The sequence below is a fragment of the Notamacropus eugenii genome, chromosome 6 (genome assembly GCF_028372415.1).
Source record: "Notamacropus eugenii isolate mMacEug1 chromosome 6, mMacEug1.pri_v2, whole genome shotgun sequence".
Classification (NCBI taxonomy): Eukaryota; Metazoa; Chordata; class Mammalia; order Diprotodontia; family Macropodidae; genus Notamacropus; species Notamacropus eugenii.
The window spans coordinates 234649715-234671099 of record NC_092877.1 but is presented as its reverse complement, the minus strand read 5'-3'; the positions used below and the strand labels follow the sequence as shown (position 1 = coordinate 234671099).

General features: G+C 33.1%; 1 protein-coding gene and 1 long non-coding RNA gene across 2 annotated transcripts in view; both read left to right on the top strand.

The window, feature by feature from the left end:
- The window catches only part of GPC6 (glypican 6), a 1287247-nt gene that overhangs the window by 77385 nt on the left and 1188477 nt on the right, over positions 1-21385 (top strand). The window lies entirely within an intron of this gene.
- LOC140512767 (uncharacterized) overlaps positions 1-21385 on the top strand; it is a 66849-nt gene that overhangs the window by 29232 nt on the left and 16232 nt on the right. The window contains exon 1 of the long non-coding RNA XR_011969903.1: positions 1-21385. This exon is cut by the window's left edge and continues 29232 nt beyond it. This is a non-coding gene — a long non-coding RNA (uncharacterized lncRNA).

Genomic DNA, 21385 nt, shown 5'->3' with positions numbered 1-21385 from the left:
TAATGGTAGTAGCCTGTATGATGCATCTTCTTCCACTCCCTCCACCCAGTTTATACTGTCTTTAGTATGGCCAGATCATTCATGGTAATGGTAACAGCATCATTCCACTTTGCCCTCTACTCTGGCTGCCAAGGAAGTTGTATGTATATGTGTTGACATGAGAATCATTATATGTAGGAAAAGGGTACACCACCATCAAATGGAGGAGAGTGGATGAACAGTTAGAGGGTTAAAATTTATTAAACAGAAAGAGGCAGGAGAAGTATCTTAGTTGAAGTTTCTTGGGTAAGATGATTTTGTCCAATATAATTCTCTCTGTTTCCATCTCTCCTCCAAATATATGCAATTTGCAATATACACATAATGAAATTTTATCATGTATTATATATAACACAGAATTGTATAATGCATGGACACTAAGACCAGACATATGAAAGTTGTTTCTCTGTAGAAAATGGGATTTGTCTGAATATCCCAAACATCTTACATCTAACATTTTGAAAATAATACTCTTCTAGAGAACATAGCTCAAATAGTCTTCCTCTTTTGTTCTGAAGTCTCTTGAGAAGAACCATTTTTTTTCTAGAAGATTTGAAATCCTTCCTTTGGACAGAAATCAATTTTTCTCTTTTCTTTCTTTCCCAGGATGTTTGTTCACAATCCGTTTCTGCACTAAGTACAATAGTTCCATTAGATTGGAAGGACGAGGCGCCCTTCCAATGATGAAGCCCACTGATGCTTACTCTCTGTGGAAGACAAAAGCAGGCAGGGAGACTATTCCCAAGTCAATTTTAACCATATTGTATGGATTTTATATCAAATACCTTTAGGGAATGTTTGATTATAGCAAGAAAATACCAGAAAATTTAAGTTCCTCTGTTTGTGGGCTACTTCCATTTCATTCTGTAGCTTCCTAAACCTTATTGCTTTGTCTTTTTACAAAGACCTTTTTTAAAAATGAAATTTGTTTTTTGACAAGATAGGTAACAATTTTCTTTCCTAATTTGATATCCTACTTCAAGTCTGAGTTAGTCACTCTATGCATCAAAGAGATGTTCATTTATTTATTTAAATATCATTTTCTATTTAAATAATCACTCCAATTAACCAAAGAATGCATTACTGTTTCAAAACATTGCATGAACTCTGCAGTTATTTTATACATGTATTAGGAATTATATTATTTTCTAAAATCTAATATATCCAAGTATATTTCCCTAGCCTTTTGGTGGATTTATTTGACTTTACCAATACTGCACTTTATCTTTTAATCTGCTGTGAAGTCATCTTTAATTATGACTATGATTAAGGCTACCATCATATTAGATGACAAGGAAAGCAAATATTAAGGGCATATTTAATATAGAAACAAAGTGTTCCAAATGATGAAGGTGACAGTCAGAATAGAGCTCAGTGGTACAGTGGATAGAGTATTGTGCCTGGAATCAAGAAAACTCTTCCTGAGTTCAAATCTGGCCTCAACGGAGTGACCCTGGTCAAGTCACTTAAGCCTATTTGCCTCAGTTTCTTCATCTGTATTTTATAGATGAACTGGGGAAGGAAATGGCAAACCACTCCACTATTTTTGCCAAGAAAACTACAAATGGGGTCAGAAAAGTTTGGACATGACTGAAATGATTGCACAACAACCAGCTGTGGAAATATGCTATTCTATCATATTTCTGAAAGTGCTTTTCAAATATTTTTTTCTATTTTTATTGTGTTTTACTTGGGAAAAAAATGAATAAAAAAACAACTAAACTCATTTAAACATTTACATTTAATTGATTTGTTTCAATGTATAGAAGATAATCACATTTTTTCAATCACTTCCTTTTCATTCATTTTTAATTACGCCATAAAGTGTATATTCCATACTCTGAATTCTCTCCATATTTCTTTGTTACTGATTACATCACGGCATTCCATTACATTAATGTAGCAAATTGATTTAACCATTTTTTTATTTTGATTTGCTTCCACTTGGGCAGGGGGAGGACGCACTCAGAGTTAAGTGATTTGCTCAGGGTTACACAAGTAGTAAGTGTCAAGTGTCTGAGGTCAGATTTGAACTCAGGTCCAGGATTTATTTATTCACTGCACCCCTAGCTGCGCCCATTTTTTCAGTTATATACAATGCTGCTTTGAATGTCTTTGAACTGATACCTCCTCTTTTATAATAATATTTTTACAGTATATTCCCAATAATAGAACCAATATCCTGAATTTTTAATGTTAATAATGGACATCAATATAACCACCTCACCTGCTTAGTAACCTTATATTTAAAATAGTTTCCACAAATTAATTTCACAACTCTTTAGTCTATCTTTCTATGTTCCTATCTAGATTATTTCCAATTTTCTTTCCCTTTTTCTTTATATGGTCACCATTAGCCTGTGATCCATGCTTCTGGTTCTACTTCTTTCATTTGCATTATTCAGTAGAAGTTTTTCAGTGTGTTTTTTTTTTTTGTATTTGTGTGTTTCTCATCTTTTCATGACACTTTAAAATTTCGTATTTGCAATTTACCTGTTCCCTTACACTCTTGCATTTAGATTGCTTCCATTTTTATTTTTATTTTCTTTTTGGTAATTCCATATAATGTTACTATAAACCTTTATGAACAGATAGCTCTTTTATTTATTTTTTAAAGAACTCATTTATTTATTTTTTAAAAACTTTTTCAGTTTATATTACCAACATGGAATTATCCAACTAAAGTGTTTGGAATAGAAGAATTGACTAGCAGTAACGAAGACATATAGGTTATAAAGTATAAACTTAGAATGATAAAAATTCTTTCAGTTTCATGGATTTCTATAATTGTTCTCAATGGCCCAGTGGCAGTAGAGAAATCATACGATGACTCTTACCTAAGTCAAGCCAGAGTCAAAGAAAATAGGTGTGTAAAGGGAAAAGGTCTCATAATGAAAGTAGATTTAGATTTAATGAAAATGTGGGAGCACAAAAAATAAAAATATAAGAGATTGTTGACAGCAGAAGGAATTTTGAAACTGAAAAAGTTGAATTCTAGAATTCTAGAATAGAATTAAAAATTTCAGCATTTTTGAGGTTTTGCAGTTCTGAAAGATGGTGGTAATGTATAATATTTCCCTATGCTGATATGTAAAGCAGGGATTGTTGAAATTGAGGAAGAGTGAAATGGAAATCCGTGTTTGTTAGAATGGAGGAAATTGAAGAGCTATTTTTCCATTTTTAATTCTAGTGATGTGGCTATTTTTCTACTCATAACCATATTGACTCCCAAGACAGTTAAATATCTGGTCAATTCTTTCCAACAGTCTAATTTTTTTTCATGATTTGACAACTATACCCTATCACCATATTTGATTTCTATTTTGAATTTCTAGATCAGGCACCCATCTCATTGTAATTTAAGTTTAGATGGTACCTCCAAAGAGAAATACATGATCTAAGACTTACTTGTAGTATACTCCTCACAGAGATATGAGAGAGTTAAAGTTTTATTTCCAACTATTCATAACATGTCACTGTTGCTTTGACAGAAATAAGTCTTTAAATACATTTGTCTGGCAGAAAAGTTAAATCAATTATCCATACTAATGTAAGGATAGAATGATATGGGTAATTAAAAATACTGTTGTTTCTCTTTCACTTTTGGCTGCATATACCGATTGAAGAAAATAGTCTCTTCAAGTTGGAAGAGACGTGCAGAAGTCATCTAGACCGTCATGAAAAAATACCTTCTACAAAAATCTCGATAGATAATGTTTCAATAGTGATGAGTCGTTCATCATTTCATTTCATGGTCCATTTCTTTGTTTCACAGCTTGATAGTGAGCTGAAATCTACCTTCCAATGAGTCCTATCCATTGGTCTGAGTTTTTCTCTTTGACATAACCCCTTAAAAGGTCAACTCCTTCCATATCATAGGCTTTCAAGATTTTGAAGAAAGCTATCACATCTCTCCTAATTCATCTCTTTGTCAGTTTGAACAGTGATAATTCATCTGTTCTTCATGTAATTTGTTTCCATACAATTTAACATCCTAGTCATCTGGCAGGTAGATCTCTTTTAATATACATTGACTAGGGTTGAGCATACCATATGATTTATAATAATACTTCATTTCTATATTATTGTGAAGTTTGGCATAATGGATAGACAGCTAACCCTGGAACCTGAATCACCTGGATTCATAGGCTGCCTCCAATCCACCATTTCTGTGTAATCCTGGACAAGTTACTTAATCTGTCAGTATTCTGGATTATAAATAGTCTAAGATTACAAATTGCAGAAAAGGTGCCATCCTACATTGATAGAGGAAGTTCCTCATCAGGAACTACTTACAGAATTGAATTTATGTACATTATTCCTATACTTTTAAGATATAAAGTACCTTTCCCACAGTGGTTGTTAACTATCCCTGTTTTACAGATCAAGGTAAAATGACTCTTCCTATGGTCACACAGCCAATTAGTATCTCAGGTAGGATTCAAATACTCTCCTTTATGATTTACTATACACAGTTTCTGTCCCAAAAGGCTTATATGTATCTACACTTGCTTTATGTAAAAAAAAAGGAGTAAAATAGAAATGATGGTTCTTTTTTTTATAACACTTTAAACTACTTTCTCATATTGTCCAGAGCAGAGAGTATTAACTTTTAGCTAAGCAAAAAATAGGATGGCGCTTAAAGATGCCTATCAATTAACATACATAAAGAAGGAGTTTATAAGATATTATGCATATATGTAATTTTCCATTTTTGCCCAGATTGTTGCAGAAAATAAAATTTTTATTTTTCTTTACATACCTTATGACTTCAAAATTTTAAAAAAAGTATTTCTCTGGAAATAGAATCTTATTTATCCTCAGTAAAAGATTAAAATTTCATTTTATACTACTAACGTGACTTTTAATTATACTCATTAAATAAATCAATGCTATCTCTAGTTAAAATTGAGAATATTTTAAAAAATGAAATCTGTTCATTAAACATATTTATTATATTAATAACAGCTTATATGTATATACGTATTTATGTGTGTGATATATAAGGATTTATGCATGTACATGTGTTTGTTCCATATTACAGTTTTTAAAGGTCTGCAAACTGATTTGGCTTTATGTGGCTCCCTTCCCAATCTTGACCCTATGTGGAACAGTTCAGTCACACTTCCTTACAGTCATCCATCAGTGAATTCCTTCTTCCTTGTCCTATTCCCCCTTTTGCTTACTAAACTCTAATTCTGGATCACTCTTAACTATATTTTTCTTTTGTACCTATTCATATAATACAGTATAATACTGGAAAAAGTTCGCAAAGCTACTGATTGTGTCCAGTAAAAAAAAAAAAGTTATTTATTTCATCTCAACTGGTCCCACATTGCCTTCAAGACTATGCTTTTACTCTACCTAATTGGCTACTTTTGCCTTCCACTCAGCTGCTACTCTTCTCAAACTTTCCACACCATTCCTCCTGATAAGAGGATTTGTCACTGAAAAATATAGATGCTATTTGAAGTGATCTCCATCTTCTCCTCAATTCTATCTCTCCAAACTCCTTGTCATCATTCTGAACTCTCTCTTCTTTTATAGTTTTTGATAAGCAGCGGGTCTTTCTCCTTTCCAAGGCCAACCTTTCTACTTTCACCCGTAATTCCATTAATTCCTTAATTCCTTCTTATCTTCTGTGACAGATGGCTTTCACAGTCTCTCTCCCACCCCAGTTTCATTGTCTTCTCTTCTATAGGTGCCTTCCCTGCAGCCTAGAAACATGCCTAAGTCTCCATCATTTAAAATAACTGCAGTTAGCCTTATCAATCACTCGAATCATCACCCTACATCTTTATTCTTAGCCATATCCCTAGGGGAAAATAACATTAATTCAGTTTCTACATTTCTCCTTTCCCTTCCTTCTCAATGACCCTTTCAGAAACAGATCACCAACCTTATTACTCCACTGAACTGTTCTGTTTGAAGTTACCAATGATTTTAATGTTGCATTCCAGTAATATTTCCTCAGTCTTCATTTTATTTGACCTTTCTAGGGCATTTAAATATTAGCTGAGTATCCTTCTGAATACTCCTTTCTTTCTGGCTTTTAGTGAAAGTACCCTCTCTTGGTTCTCCTCCTACTTCCCTAGATGCTTCTTCTCAGTTTTTCTGGCTCATTGTCCATGTTTTATCGCATAATTCTGGGGGCTACGCTAAGGTTCTCACCTTCTTCTTGATTTCATCAGTTCTTATAAGTCCAATTATCATATCAATAGGGGTATGACTATATATGTGTGTATATATGTGTGTATGTATATATGTATGTGAGTATACACACACATGCACACACGCACACACACACACACATATATATTTTCATACCCCCCCCTTTTCTCTCCTCTTCCCTCCTTTACTGGATTCTTTAGGCATCTCAAACTCACCATGTCTATAACAGAAGCTTTTATTTTTCTTTCTAAGCCAAACCATCTTACAAGCTGTCCACTTTGAAAACAGGACACAACAAAATTTGCTATATTACTAATTTTTTTCCTAATCTTGAATATGCTTTCCAAGTCTGACACACACATACACACACACACACACACACACACACACACACACAGACACACCATCACTCCCTTCCTAAATTGTAATAGCCTTAATGTGAAGTCATATGGTGAAAAAGGAACTAGCTTTAAAGTCATAAGAAATGTGTTTAAATTCACTTTACTGATGTAACCTTGTTATAATCTCATCAACTATCTGTGCCTCAGTTTCTCCTTCTGTGAAATGGAAGAGTTGTACTAGGTTATCATAAAGATCTCTTCCAGCTTAAATCTTTGCACCTATGGTCATTGCAAATTGACTTCAATTGCCTTTCAGTTTACTTGCTTTGAAGATGAGACAAAGAAGGTAAACTTTGGTGCTTTAAATAAGCAATTTAAAGCTTCCCTATTGCAGGAGAAGCAGATAGGTAAGTGGTGAAAGTGTTCAGTGATGAAGTGATGGGCAGAAGCTGAAGAATAAGCCATATATAAAATTTTGACCAATTTGGAATTTTTTCCCACTGACTATGCATATCTCAACTAGGATTCTGCTTTTATTTTTTACCAAGAGTATGGCATAGAGAAAGGGTTCCATTTTTTTTTTTTTAACTAGAAGAGAGGAAAGGCTGAAAGGAATAACAGGACAGTTTTGGAAGTCATAAGCTGAACTCTTTATATACCTAAAAAGAAAAGCAAATGCTCCATAATAGTTTCACAGCTTCATATATAAATCTCTCCAGTGGTTCTAATATACATATATAATATTGATATAAACATACATAAATGTTTGTACTTATGATATGGAATATGTGTAGCACATATGTACATAAATATTAATATGTGTATACATGTGCATCTATCTATAGAAATGATCATTTTGTTTGAGTTCAGAAATTTTTGAAGCAGATCCAGGAGAGAAGAGAAAAACATAGGTAAGACAAATTCAGGGAAAATCCCTAATTTTAGGCTGCCAAGAAATAAGAAAAGGGGATTCACTGAGTTATTGGAAATATGTCATGTTCCATTAGATTCTTATTTAATTTGGGTAGAGATGGGCAATCCTTTTCTTTATTTGATGAAAAAGTGGGGTAATTGGATGCTTACTGTGTGTTTGTCCTTTGTTATTGAAGAAGACCATGCCATCAGAGAAATGATGACATGACTTGCACTTGACCTTGTTTTGAGTGAGGGCGGGCTGTGCAGGTCACCAGCCTCACTTCTCCTCCAGAGCCATCTGGATCCAGTGAACAGATATTCATCAGGATGATTGGAGACAACCCAGTATGAGGCAACTGGGGTTAAGTGACTTGCCCAAGGTGACATAGCTAGTGAGTGTCCAGTGTCTGAGGTGAGATTTGAACTCAGGTCCTCCTGACTCCTGCACTGGTGCTCTATCTACTACACCACCTAGATGCCCCTGATGCTTAGTAGGCTCTAACAAAAGATTCATCTTCATCCATGTATTTGTATCCCAAGGACATAATACTATATGATGATATGCAGGATATAATACTATAATGATATGCATTTAGCATGTTATGTAATAAACCAGTAATGCTCACTGAAATACCCTATCTTAAGGAAACATAATTTATTGGGAATATTTCTTCATTTAATTCTCAAGATGATTCATTCTTTCAAAATTTCTTTCTTCTCACTGAAAATGAGCTTTATTGTAATTAGATAACTTTCTTAGTCTGAAATATACCTATAGTCTCTAGAGTAATAATTATTATTTCCCTATGAAGATAACATGAAAAACAAACTGACATTCATCCATTAAATAGAATTAAATCAATTATTTAGTATAAAATTTATCATTTTTTTCTAACTTTCTAAATACTACCTACGGGAAATTATCATTACCACTAATTAATAGGTAACCATCATGCATACTCACATATTTTAATTGATTTAATTATTGTTTTGAACTATACCAAGCAAATGAATTATTTATTTCTAGAGCTCAAGTCAACTGTTGAATACTGTAATTAGTTGCAGAATGTACAAACTATTTTGCTGCCACCAAGAGAGACCCTAATAATCACAGAATAAAAATCCTCCTAGAGAATATCAGAAGTGAATATCTTCTAATAAACCTGGAATATTTATTGTACATATTTGCTGTCTTCATGCCTGTACTTTCACTGAGTAAATGAATTTAGCCAAGTAGTGTTTTGAGAATTTCAAAATTTTGTGTTTTTTTCTTCATATGCTTTGGGAAGCATTCATTGATGCAATATGTACATGAGAGATGTGTATTTATTTATTATAAACCATCTTTCTTTGAATTCACATGTATTTTTCCACAAAGTAGGAAAGGAAATGAGGAGTGAGAAGTAATGTTCGTGTACGCGATATTGTACCTTCATGACTGAACCATTTCTTGTAGGTTTCCTTTAGTAGCAATGTGTTGCCATCGCAAATTTTAAACCCACAGTTTAAAACCTTAGATCATTAGCAAAAGGAAAGATTTTGATGACTAATCCCTTGCCTCTGAAAAAAATTAAAATCAGTATCCAATCAGTACCAATGGGCACACTATATTTTTATATCATAAGTTACTTTTTGTTTTAAAAAACTGAAAACTTCTCAGATGCAAATTAAAATAATTTCTATTACATACTTCACTGGAACATTTTACTATGCCAAGTCATCATCCTATCATCCTAGCCTGTCTGGTGCCATATCTAGAGGTCTGTTCTAAAAAAACATTAAAGATACACATATACATAATAGGGTGAGCTATTGTAACAAATAGACTTAAAGGATTGTCCCATTTTTTGAAAATATTATAGCCTGGTGGTGAGGGATATTTAACTTGTTATCACCTGATTTGTAAGTACCAGACACCTTCAGTTTGCTCCTAATCCCATATGCTGACAATTCATTCTCTATTAGAGCGCTGTCCCATCAGAACCAGGACCAACGTCCTCACTTTAGCCAGTACTGCTTAGGGAACCACTGTTCAGTGAACTAAAGGCAGTTGAGACAGAAGAGGTAGTCACTACTATAAAAAAGTCTATAATTAAACATAATGACTTTTGGGGGAATTAACCCTTCAGAAAAGTAACTTATCCAGATATTTAACAATCCTCTTATAAGGCAGACCTTGTCATTACATATAGGTAATGCATATGTATGTGATATGTATGAGTATGTATGTTTACAAATTAAAACAGACCAACAAGGGCTTTGAGTTTTTATTTGGCATAGAGGATAATTTACGCAAATATAGTTTATGTACAACATATCTTTAAATATTTATATGCTCTATACCCAAATTGATCTGTGATTAAATAATAGACTAGACATGTAAATATGTATCTATGCATATGTGTATTTATATCTATACTTACGGTGTAAATGATCATTGACATCAAATGGAATTTTAAAACATTTGATGAAGCTATTTTATAATTTTATCGTTCCTTTATTATTAATGAATTCTTGTCCTTATGTCAGCATTATTATTCATTTTCCTTATTTTTATTTGTTTCTCCTTTCACTGTTTCTTTTGCACACATGGGAAAGATTCCATTTCCATAGACCAACCTTCCCAGAACTGATTTGGGTCCTCATGCTGAGAGTTTCCTATTAGGTGATTGTATATTAACATAGCCCAGTGTTGTTTATAAGGAAGGAGGCAAAGAAAATAATTAAGTCTTTTCGTAGCTGAAAGGGAAAACCAACAACAAAAATTTGGTCTTAGGAAAACAATTCTGGAACATATTTTCTGTACTTAATATGTGCTTAACGCTGATAGACAGTATAAGATATTAAAAAGCATCAGACTGTGTTGCTTCTTGTAAAGAATTATCGTTGTATTTTCTTACTGATTGAAAAGAATTCTGCTGTGCATTTTATCAACAGATATATTAACAATCATGCAGATAAATTAGTATTTTCTTTTAAGGATCTTAAAATTTTTGAGTTATTTTAACATGAAAACATTTATGTCATAGAAAAGTGATCTTACCTTAAATTTTATATTGGTGTAGAACAAGGAAAACATAAATGGAACAATTAATTTGTATTTTTATATTATGTGATTTTTGGAACAAAAAATAGAAAAGAATTCTGCATTCCAATGTTGTACTCTATGAATGTTAATTTGTAATCCATGTAATTAAAATATACCCAGGAGCATTTAATTCAACCTAAAAAGTGTGAACAAAAGCAAACCTTCATACGCTTTTAAATCATATCAATAAGTAAAAATTATTTTCAAATATATTTACCTTATTCTTTCTCAGTTCCTATATTCTCAATAATTTCTGAGTGCGTTCAGTATTTTTCCTCCAACATTAATTAGGCATATTGAAAGTAATTTAGTAAATTTTAGAAAGTCATTTAATAGCTCTAATTCTCAGCAATAGATTGTTATGTGAAAAAAGATGCCAATTGTTACAATTTTGTGTGGGTGTGGTTCAATAATATCACAATTTTCAATTTAGGTTTAATCATCTTTTTGTGTATCTGTGTGTATCTATGTATATGTACACGCACATGCACATGCCACTCAGTGCCCTCAAAACTTTGTAACTCTCTTAACAGAGTAAAGCTCTGTAATGTGTTTGTTACCTTCCATTTATGTTCAATACATTGTGTATGCGCCTACTTATTTTACACCAAGCTGTCTAATGCCAATGGAAATGGAACCTTGATGGCTACATATTATTTAGAAAACATTCAGTTCACATTATCCATGTAATATTGTATTTTTATTTGTTTTCAAATTCTGTTTCGATCTTGTTCACCTAGTACTCTGGAATTTTATGGGCTGCTGATTTTATAACTCTGAACATTTTATCTCCACTATTATAAGGTGCGCAACTTGAAGGCAGGAGCTATTTTTTGTATACATGCATGCATTCACATATGAATATACAATGTATATACATTACATATTATGTAATACATCATGTATATAGCACATATATTTATACCTCTGTATATAAGTATATAATAAATTACACATATAGCATGTATAATATATTAGATATACAGCAGATTATATATTTTATATATCCACATGCATAACATATATTCATTATATTTGCACATATATTATGCATACATGTAGGTGTATATATATATAACCCCAACTTTTAGCACAACTGTGTGAGTATTTAAAAGTATGTATTAATTGACTGAATTTAAGCCTGTACATTGCAGAAGTAAATGACTTTTTTTCTGTCATTAGTGTAACCTGCTGTATATAAGGCACAGGTAGCAGTAAATATGTGCTCATAACTGACATTGATTGACTTGCTTCCCTAATATAATAGGCTAAGGGGATGAAGATGATGATGATGATGATGATGATGATGATGATGATGACAAAGATGACAGCAATGATGATAAATTCATTGAGATGATATCTTTAAGATGTGCAAAAGCACTTTGCCTATGTTATCTCACCTAATTATATTTTGTCTCTTGAACAATAAATGCTCACTTAACTAGAAATACTTCTCATTAGTGACTCTTTTTGATATTCTTATATGAGTAAAACAATTATTTTCATAACGACTTAGGCTTGATTTGGTTTTCATTGGGGAACTTTTTTCTCTTAGGGAACTGTAACATTTCTAATAATAAATCTTTTAGCATTTTATCTTATGATCTGTTAAAGGATATCCTAAATATAGAATATCGCATTTCAGGTAACTTGTTGATAGTTTCCAACTCCAAAGTTGGGACAAAGGTGTCCTACAATTATGTTCTTTCCCTCTAAAAGGAAAAGGTATTGCACAAAAATGTGGAATTATGAGCAAATGTGCAGATATAATCTCTTTTCTATCTTTGAATACTATTTAATTATTAAGTCATTAGTCTTGGCACTTGTAAAGCACTCTAAAACCTTTTATTTTCTGTCTTACATGAACAATTTCATTTTTTTCTTTCTCTTTTCCTCCTAAAAAAATTATTTAATAAGAAATGGTTAATTCCTATTAAAATACTGTAAAATCTGATTTAAAAAATCTCAGAATAATCTATCTAAAGTTCTCCATTTCTACTTCATATACAGAATGTTTTATAGACTGAGTTAAGTGAGGCTGGGTTTTACACTACTAATGAAAATAAAATATAGTTTATCACAGCAACCCAAAGCAAACACATAAAAACTTGTGATTTAACTAGCAAATTCTTCACATGTAGATTTTGTTTCTATTTTCTCCTTTCTGACATTTTTTCTTAAATTTAAATTGCCATTCAAACTGTTAGCATGCTTAGAATGACTGGGGCAAATAGGTGACACAATAGAGAGAGTGCAGGGCATGGAGCCAGGAAGAATGTCTTCATGAGTTCAGTTCTGGCCTCAGATACTAGCTGTGTGTCCCTGGGCAAGTTGTTTAATTCTGCGCCTCAGTTTCCTCATCTTTAAAATGAGCTGGAGACAGAAATGCTAAAGCATTCCAGTATCTTTGCTGAGAAAACCCCAGAGGGAGTCTTGAGATCAGGCACAACTGAAGATGAGTGAACAATAACATATCATATACCCTTTAACGATAATATTATCTCCGTTCCACAAGGAAGCTTTGTAGCAGGACTTAGGTGGATATTAGCTCATGTTTACTTCACTTTTGTGACATGCTTTCCTCAAAGAGCTCAGTGAGAGCACAAATATTATTATCCTCACTTGAAGTAGGAGCGTGAGATTCAGAAAGTGAAATTTAGTGTGCCCACACTTAAAATAAATGTCAGAGGCAGGAAAAAAAACCAGCCTGTCTCCTTCTAAACCCTCCTTCTGGTGCCCCATGCTCTCTAGATACCCTTTCTTTTTTAATGAGCCATTTAGTCCAAAAACAGTTTCTTTATTTAGATTCAAAGTTTGATCCTAGCTAATAAAAATACCATTTTGGGGACTAGCAGACATTTCCCACTGCTGATTTTATAATATAAAGAGAGCTGTTTACTTGTAAAAAGACAAGTAAACAGTCTACCAAAATCAGGTTGTCTTTGTAAGGAATATTTATTCCTTACATTCTGAAAACCCAATTCTCTTCAGAGTCTATTAATATGGGTCTAGAAACTTCCGTCATTTGTTATTGGCCTCATGAAACTCAAAAACTAAAATATTTTTAATTCTCCTTTTAGTTCATATTGTTTCGGGTCTTCTTGTCTACCAAATCAATCAAACCTAATTCTGAGGATTAGTCTTAGTACTTGCACGCTTTGTTGACCATTTGTACATACATCTGTTCTGTGTGGATCAGTAATTAACAATCCTAGAGAGATGTCTTAAATTCACACTTTGAGTTTCTGGACTGCTAATCCAAGAGGTGTGAAAGAAATGTACGGCTGAGGCTTTGAAAACTTCGTTGTCTTTCAGACAACTGACCCAGCCATAGCTGCTGAAAGAGATAAAGATGCTAACTGGAACGGAGGAGCCCTGAAGAGTTAAGCACCCGCAGCACATATTATTCCCTTTTCCTTGTTGGATCAAGCCCAAGAACTAAACAAACAAACAAAATGTCTGCTTTGAAAAAACATCTTTAATTCCTATGGAAATGAGAAACATAAGTAACCTGTTTTTATTAAGAAATGATAAAAAAGCAGAACTGAAGTCTGCCAAATTTCTTACATGTTTTATTTATTAATCTGAAATCACACACACACACACACACACATAAATTCACAGGTGGTAGAGGAAGTCAAAGATTAGACTTTAATAACTTAAGAGAATGCCCAAGACAAAAGCCAAATATAAGTATGAACACATGAATAACGATAGACATGGCCTGGCGCTAACACAAACGTAAAATACTAATCGTTATTAATTTCTCTGGAATGTGCTAGAATAATATTCATCATAAGGAAATCATTTGGGATTAATTTAGATGCCTGAAGTACTTTAAAAGTATTCTTAACTGGACTGTAATTTTGAAGTGTTACTGGAATTAGTTTCAAACTTTGAATATTGAAACATACTTTAAATTGGCTCAAAATGGACAGGCCACATGTATATTGAAAATACTCATAAGCTTTGTTCATGAAGAATTAATATACAAGTAATCTTAAAAATGCAGGTTCTAATGAACATTTTTCTTTTCATTAACAATAAAATTAATATACAGAAATGCCTTTGCAATGAGGTAACTCTGGGTTTTATTGAGTTAGATGTTGAAGACTCTTTCCCATCTAAGTGGGTCAGATAGAAGGAATCTCATGGTCACCCCTGCTCCCCTTGGCCCCTTATATCATACTTGCTGCCCAAAAATTACAGAGCAGAGAGTAAAGTATCAACACAGGAAGGGTGATGGAGAAGGTAAACCGAGGGGAGACAGCACAGTTATTGGCTAGAGAACTGCCCTCAGAGACAAGACAATTTGATTTCAATTCATCCCTCAGTAATTTAACAGCGGGGTAAGGGCAGGTCACAAAACATCTCAGCCTTTATTCCTTTATGATAAATGAGGATAATAATTATACATACTTCACAAGGTTAGCATGAGAATCTGCAAACCATAACATAGTATAAAAGTGATAGCTGCTATTATTATCACCGTTATTATCAATCTCTCAGAACTTCCCAGCAATGTTCCAGAATGTTCCAAATAACTCCCCTGAAGCTCCTTTGTTGTTGGGAGGCTACAGAATTAGTTATTTTTGGTAAGAAGTAGAGTATTTGTTCACACTCCTAGATCATGTTAGCTCAGTAAGGTCAACAGAATAACTGGGGATTTGTGGTCTGTGGTTTTTCGCTGCTAATGTCCCTCGGTGTTCATATCAATATGGGAGAGCCAGTTTTAACGATAACTAATGACACCTGTAAAATGTGAGGCACTGTGGTTATAGATGATACATGTATTCTTCAGAAACCAAATCACTAATATGACACTAGTGTTTTAACCAATAAGATGAATCTATTTATTGCTTTTCTTTTTTTTTTTTGCTATGTATTTTTAATTTTAGGTTAAATTTTTTTCTTTGTTTTGTACATTATTTTTTTTACTGATAATGAAAGAGCTTGTTTAGTCTGTAATTTTAGTTTTCTAGAATAATTCTGTGTAACAGTTCTTTTTGGGAATCTTTGGTAGCTGTAGAACAAATTAAATGCAATTTTAAAAAAATCTATCATTTTACTTATCTTTCTTGCAAATGACTATGAATCCCTTAGTTAGCAGAAACCTACACATTCACTAAATGTCAAATAGTAAGCTGTCCCAGTGGCCATCTAATTTAATCTATGCCTGATTAAGAATCCCCTCTACAACACTGCTAATAAATAAAGGACTTAATTTTAAAATTAATAAAAGACTATTGATTTGTACATTCACCATCTACCTTAAGGTTTCTAATTCCTATTCTACTCTTGAACAACTCTGACTGGTAGGAATCTTTCCCTTTCTATGGAGATCATCTGGGTGTTTGCAGTTTTCCTCTTTTCTCATTGTTCCTATTTCTTTTCTATTGAGAAGAAAAATGAGAAAAAGAGTCTACTCGCTTCTCTACACTAGTTCTTCAAGTACTGGAACAGATGACATTTCCCTCCTAGTCCTCTCTCCCCCAAAAGCCTTGTCTTCTCAACATCCTTCACTCCTTCAGTGTTTCTTACATGTCGTAGTCACCTACATTCTGGTGACTTTTCTCTGGACCACCTCCTATCTGAAATTATAGGGCTCAGATGTTTTCTACTGATTGCAGTAGAATTTCTACTATTTTTACCCTGTACACTAAATGTTCCCTATAATGAAACCTTAGATGAGAGTAGTTTACTTTAAAACTGCCATATCATTCTACCAATTAATATTACACTTATTGAATACTAAAGCCCCTAGATTTTTTTTATACAAGGTATTGTCTATGAATTCCTTAATCCCAATTTTATACTTTTGAATGAGCTTTTTTTTTTGAAAGCCCACATATAGGACTTTACACTTAATGATTAAAATTCATCTTCCTAAATTCAGCCCTTTAGTCTACTCTCAGGACATTTTTGAATTCTGATTCATTTCCAAAAAATTAGCAATTCTTCCCTGGTTTTCATCTTCTGCCAAATTTAAATATATTAACATTTATAGAGAACTTTAATGTTTTCAAAGTACCTTATGCACATAGACACATTTAATCTTCACAAAACTGTGAATAGATCAAGTAGCTATTATTATCATTATATTCAATTCCCATTTTACAGGTAAGGAAAATGAGGCATAAACAGTATTAGGTCACTTGCCCATAATCATACATCTGGAAAGTGTCAGAAATAGAATTTAGACCCAAGTTTATCATGACTTCTGGTCTACAACTCTTTCCATGTTTGCCTCCTTAAGCATCTTTGCTTTTGTACAAATCAGTAATGAAAATCTTGAAAAGCAGAGCCAAGGATAGATCTTTGGGGTATTTTCCTTAATAATTATCCATTACTGACTACTTCTGGCTCCAGTTATTCAACTGCATCCAAATTCACTTAATTATATAGTCTATATTTGGCTTTTCCACCAGATGAAGATGAAAAACAGACAGATCTGCTGAACTCCAGAGGTAATATGCCTATATTATTCCCTCTTGCTATTGGAATCTCTTGTACTTTACAACTCTGCCTTATATTTAAAAATTTAAAGCCCTTTTCTACATTTCTCAAGTGACCTTAGTTAAAGTAGGGTCTAATTTCATCATCAAATTTATAAATTATTTCTATATGTGAAATAAATTATGAATTTCTGCTGTTCTAAATCATTTTGCTTGAGTAAACATATTGACTTCTTTCTCCTAATATAAAAATGTAAATACCTCACCAAATGCATTTTTTGGTGTATTATAGGACTGTATAAAAGCACAGTATAAAATTTTAGGGTAGCTGTTCTTAAAAGGAATGCCCATTAACTTATCTTCTATTATAAAATCAATTTAATTTATTTATATTGTTTCCTCTCAAAATTCAGTAGTTGTCATCACTTATATTTCAGGAAGAAATGGAGCATTAAATTGCATTGTGTTCTGTATTATATTTGTGTTTAACTAAATCATGCTACTTCAAAATGAGCTTATACTTTTTTGTGATTTGTTATGAACAATTGATTGTTCATTCTTCCCCTACTCTCTACATGTCCAAGTGCCTCATTTCTTATGTAGAACACATTCAGGCATTTTTTATTATCAAAATATAGAGAATAACTTAACTTTTTGAGCTCGGAGTGACCTTAGTGATTGTGTCATCCAGCTCTATCATTTTATAGATGAGAGAAATTAAGCGGATTATTCAGGTTCATGCAGCTCTTGGTGGGAGTGTGGGAGGTGCGTAGGTAGGGAAGCTAAGACTCCAATCCAGGACTAATTCTTGACCTCACAGTATAAGGTTTCTGTAGAATTTAGTCTTACTTTTGAAGCTTTGAATTAAATTTTAAACTCTAGATATATTTGATCATTCTTCCTAGCTTTCAAGATGATTCAGTCAAGGCTTTCCATTTCTATCTCCCTACCCTTGTCTTCTCATGAGTGCTTCGGTTTCATTAGTCCTTTTGATCTCATCTTTTTATTCATTCTGGTATTATATTTGCTTTAAAAAAATGACATTTATTCACTTTTTTCTGATATCGATTATATCCTCAAGCTCTTTCTTCTTTGTCTTCTCATTATTGTCTGTCTTTCATTCTTCTTAGAGCTTCTTTCCCATCCTGGCAGATATTGTTTTGGAAGTCTCATCTATTTTCATGGCTTCAATCATCACTTGTATTCTGACTATAATGGGAAGGACAGAAGATGACTCAAGATGACCATAGTCCAAATCCCATCTCGGAAGTTTTCTTCCTTTGCAATCTTGGACAAGTCACTTAGCCTCTTTATTCTTTAGTTTTCTCATTTGTAAAATGAGAGGCTTATACTTAGTGGCCTCCATTTCTAAATCTGTGATACTATGACCCTCTAGTTATTGCCTATCCGCCTTTCTTTCACCATGCATTTTTTATTACTTTCAAAACAACTTCAATTTCTGCTTCCCTTGACAACTAAAACTAAATATACTGAGAATAGAACTCATTATTTCTCTACCAAAATCTCTTTTTCTTTCTCTTTTCCAATTTACCTTTAACTGATGGTTATGTGATTATCCTCCAGATTCCTCCCAGCCTTAGTTATTTATAACACTTCTTTCTTTTACCATGTCTGCTGAGACACTGGACCCTATTCTTTCTCATATGATAGTCCTTGCATCAGTCAATTGATCAATGAACACTTATTAAGTGCCAGTGAAATGTCAGCACTGTGCTAGATGTGGGGAATACAACGGCAAAGATGAAATAGTCCCTTCTCTCAAGAAATTTCCATCTTACTAGTAGAAAGAGCATGAAAATAAATATGGGCTTGTAAAATACATACAAAGCAAAATTGAGGTTGAAAACATTTGGGGCTCGGATGCTAGCAGCTGGGGGTTAATAAAAGGCTTCAAGTTGAAGGTATTGCTTAAATTGAATTCCAGAGAAAGTGAGAGACTGTAGAGGTGGAAGTTGGTTTGGAGTACATTCCAGATATGGAGAACTGCAAGTGCAAAGGTGAAAAGGTAGGAAATGGAGTGTCCTATGCGAAGAACAAGCAAGAAGGCCAGTTTGGCTGAGCCAAAAGGTGGTCCATGCTGATCATCTCCATTTGCTATTGATTTTGCCCATATTATTAATAAAATGACTTTTTTGCAAGGCATCAGCCTTCCCTTTTTTCTATCAATGCAAGATTCAGAACTTTTCCCCTGTCTGAGTATGACCATGTCCTCCTCCTTCACTGAGACTTTGTCTTCCAATTACTTTTCATATCAAAATAAAACTACATATTAAAGGCTTTTAAGGCTCTCCACATTAAGCCCTGCTCCTTCCCCAAATCCTTTTAAATAATATCGAGATTTTTAATTGTTCCATAATCTGATAAAAAAACTATTTCGTCATATTCTCCGTCATTTTTTTTTCTCTATGTCATAACACATCCCTCCCTCCAAGATAATCTTATTTCCCTTCTCTGTTAAATCATTTTCCCCTTTTACTTTAGAAGCCTGTTCAAGAATCATTTTTTCCAATAAATTTTCAGATTATGCTCACCTTCCCCTCGATATTTTTGTGTCTCTCAGACAATATCCATTTTTTGTTTTCTTTATTTCCTGCTAATTACGGTCACAATTGGTTATTTGTGTATTTGTTTTTCTGTCTTGTTTTCTGTTAATTTGTAGCCTTCCTTTCCTTTTGATTTTAAATTCCTTGAGGGAAGGGATTACAAATTAGACTTTATTCATACCTTCACAATGCCTAATACAATGTTTTATGGAGCTGGTACTAAATAAATGTGGTTAACTAAATCAGTGTAATACAGACATATAAATTTTTCTCTCTCAATTTAAATTCATGCACTTTGTTTTTCTTCTGAGGGATGCTCTGCTTTTCTTATTCCTACTATTTCCCATGAGATTATGTTTCTAGAAATCTTTGCAATCTTATTATGAAAACTATATAAAATGTAATTCAAGGATTGTTGCATAGAACATGATACAGTGCCATGCGTTCAGTTATGTGTTCAGTAAATGTTAATTGATGATCTTATCAAAGATTGAAACCTTCCCTGAAACAAGTTTTTGCAGCTATCTGTTAAACTTTAATTTTCTTGAAGTCACTTCACCTCATTATAAGTAAAATGTGGCTGAGTTAAATAGTAAAATATTAGTGGCTCATAAAACATTTTCTTCTGTGCTTAATACTGATATTTTACAGATTTGCACACATTGAAAGAGCATGCATAGTGAGTGATGTATGTGCACACACACATGCACACATACACATGTGCATATGTATGTGTATTAAATATGTATGGGTATATGTGTGTATACATTTTGATGTTTATATGGGGGCTCTCTCTATCACTGACCTAAACCCATAGGTATATATACACCAGAAATTTAAATATAATCTGTGTGACTCAAAGAGGTCACTGATAAAAAGACATACCCCACATGCACAGCAAAATTTTATGGCAGCAGTTTTTGTGGTAACAAAGAAGTGGACATAAAGTAGGTGTCTATCAATAGAGGAGCAGCTAAACACCTTGAGTTCCATTAGTGTAATGGATATGGTGCTGTAAGAAATGATAAACATGATGAATATGGAGAAAGACTTAGATGAAGTAGTGCAAAGTATGTAAGGAGAATCATAAAAGCTATATATATATGTAATATATATGATATATATAATAAAGCTATATTATATATTTGTATATATAATGATTAGAACAATGTAAATGGATAAAGGAATAACCATAAAACAATGAAAACTGAATATTGTGAAATTATAAAGAACAAGTTTGACCTTAAAGATGAGACATGGGGAGATAGCTACCCCTTTGAAAAGGTACTCCTTTCCACTAAAATCTCATTTTTGACATATTTGTCTACTTTTCTGAGTCTCTGTCTCTCTCTGTCTCTGTCTGTCTGTCTCTCTGTCTCTCTCCCTTTCTCTCTCTCCCTCTCCCTCCCTCCCTCTGTTTTCCTCTCTATCTCTGTCTCCATCTCTCTGTCTGTGTGTGTGTGTGTCTCTCTCTCTTTCTCCCTTTATTGTAAGGCATGGAGGAGCAATGGGAAAATATACAGAGGGAAATCTAGGTGATATAAAAGAAGTTAATATAATTTTATTTAAAAAGTTAAACTGGGTGACAATAATTGTCATTCTTCCACTCTGGATTCTAACTATACTTTCCTTTTCCCCATGTATTCTGATGTCTCTATTTCTCCTAATTAGGCTTTCCTCTCAGCATTTACCAGAAGAATGTTCAGACTTGGATGTCTTCCAATTGTTCCGAGTTTCAATTAGCACCAAAAATTAATCTTCCACAATCAAAGCAATTATTGATGAAGCTGATACCCGGCAAATTTGGGCAAG